Source organism: Camelina sativa, chromosome 9 (genome assembly GCF_000633955.1).
Source record: "Camelina sativa cultivar DH55 chromosome 9, Cs, whole genome shotgun sequence".
NCBI lineage: Eukaryota > Viridiplantae > Streptophyta > Magnoliopsida > Brassicales > Brassicaceae > Camelina > Camelina sativa.
This window is the reverse complement of record NC_025693.1, coordinates 28,318,385-28,320,865: the sequence shown is the minus strand read 5'-3', so window position 1 is coordinate 28,320,865 and position 2,481 is coordinate 28,318,385.

Genomic DNA, 2,481 nt, shown 5'->3' with positions numbered 1-2,481 from the left:
GTTTGTGTATACTAGTTGTTGGTCATAGAGACCACAAAAATGATTTGATCCATTTTTATAAAGAAAATATCGATGTGGATTTTTTTGGAGAAACTCGCATGACAGTGGACGAATCTCATTATCTCAACGCAATCACGCGCGCTTGTGTTGGCATATTCGTTGAGTCAGTGGATCGTAAATGGTTTATGAAGATTGTGACTTAGCAGAAATGGTGGGGCATTTGAAATAAACCAAAAAGGGTAAAAGACTCTGAAGTTTGGAAGAAAAGAAAACTAATGCAAAGTGAGAACGTGAATATTGTAGAGACCACCAATGACGAAACAAGTGTGTTCTACAGAAGCTAACATCTGTATGTGTTTGAGACTCTTTTAAGTTTCTGTTCGCCACGTTCCTCCTCTCTCTCTTTCTCACAAGTATTAATTAGATATACGTTACGTCCAGAAAATTCGACAGAAATTTTGCTTATAGTGGGAAAAAAAATTAGTACAGCGCTTTTCCATAAATGTGTATGGAACAGTTGTGAAATATACATACAAGTTATGAAACAGAAGTACTAAAAGAAAGAAAGCGTCTCTGTTGCACTGCGTTTAACTCATTACCATACCAAGTAAAAGAATTACTCCAAAAACATGGTAATTAATCTCTTGTCTGCTTATTTTGTCCTAGCTAAGTATATTGGAGGGAGTAGTTGGCTCAACATTAAAATGTCTTTGATAAGTCTCTCTTCACCTAATTCCCTTAAGGATAGGTTTTCGTCAACCAAAAAGTGAGATAACTATTTTCTATGTTTTGTATCCTTTAAAAACGTGTTGTTCTCTTATTTAATTGGCAGTATAATTGTGTTACTAAAACATAATAGAAGAGAAAGAAGAAACGAAAATACATCATTTAAAAGGTATGGTAGGTGTGAATCATGCAACTTTTTAGAACAAGACTTCTGATGAAATTTTCAAAAGTCATATAGGATGTTTCCCCTCCTTGATCGGGTTGATTTAGAACTCATTTATTATTTGGGTTCGTATTCATTTACCTCCACATGGTTCTAGGACTACTTTAACATGTGAGTCTGTCACTAAACTCATTAGTCATTATGATTTACAGAAATTAGTGGTGGGCGTATTGGGGTGTATATGAAAACATATGAGTGAACGATATTTTTTTATTACAAAACTGTACTTTTGTGGAAAGTGGAAAAGTTAAAACAAAATTTCAGAATTTGTATCCTATTTGTATATGGATATTGATTCCAAAGGTTTTGGTGCGAAGTAATGATAAAAAATAATGGCTCCGATCCAGGCATGCAAAATGCTAAAGATACCTTTTATGTTAACACGAATCATCATGGTCTTTGATTACATGCACATAAATTTACTGTAAAGCTGTCAAAAATTACCTTATTAGACAATAGACATTGATTCCTATATACTCTATTTTCTCCAACGAAAAGAGCCGAAAGCAAATTCTATAATTATGCAAAAGAAGACCCCTCATCATTTTTTATAAAAAAATGCGAATGGTTATAAAATATAAATTAGCAGCCCACGAGCCAAATTGCAAAAGGTTAATAGTTTAAAAATTAAAAGTAATACAATGAAAAATACTTTATTAAAAAAAATGAAAAAAGTAGACAAACATTTTGATAAATAAAAGACTTGATAAAATAGTAAAGAAAGATAAAGAACGAAATTTAAAATATATAAAACGGGTTAAAATAAACTAAAAGAAAAGATAAGAAAGAGAAGTGTAAACTAGTTTAATTTTTGGACCAGAAAAGGAAAATGTGAGAACTCCTAAAACCAAAACTAAAAAAAACAAATTTAAGGTAACACTAAACGGAATACTTAGTCCCGGGCCAGGATCACGACTTGGGCCTAATCAATTGAACATGGGCCTTAAATGAATAGCCTTTTAGCTATATATATATATATATCCAAATATAAAACCTAGCTACTTATAAAAATATCGACTAAGCTAAGAGAAAATTTGTAAAAGAAAAAAAAAAAACAAACGATTTTTTTTTTTTGTGGGTGAATTTTCTCTATTCATAATGTTTTTACACGTAAAAATAAATAAATGAAAAGTGAAAGAAAAATTACTTATTTAAAGAAATGATTTAGGTTTACGTTTTTTTTTTTTTTTTTTTGGCATTTGAAGAAATGGAAACTTTACTCCGTCGAAACAATGTACAAAACTACAAATAGTTTGAAGAAGCATGAATTACTAACCTATTTTATAAATTAATACACGAACATGCTTTAATTTATGTTTTTGCATGAACCAATGCACAATACCAGCCGGTTTAAATTGTTTTATAAATTGCTGACAGAAGTTACATTTATGTATGAGTTTTCAAAATGATTTCGGTTATTCGTTTCACATAATGTAATCAATATTTCAGATAATAATCATGTCGTCTGAAGAAATAAATATAAGACGTTATCTTAACAAATCTATGGTAAAAAAAAAAAAAAAAAAAAAAAA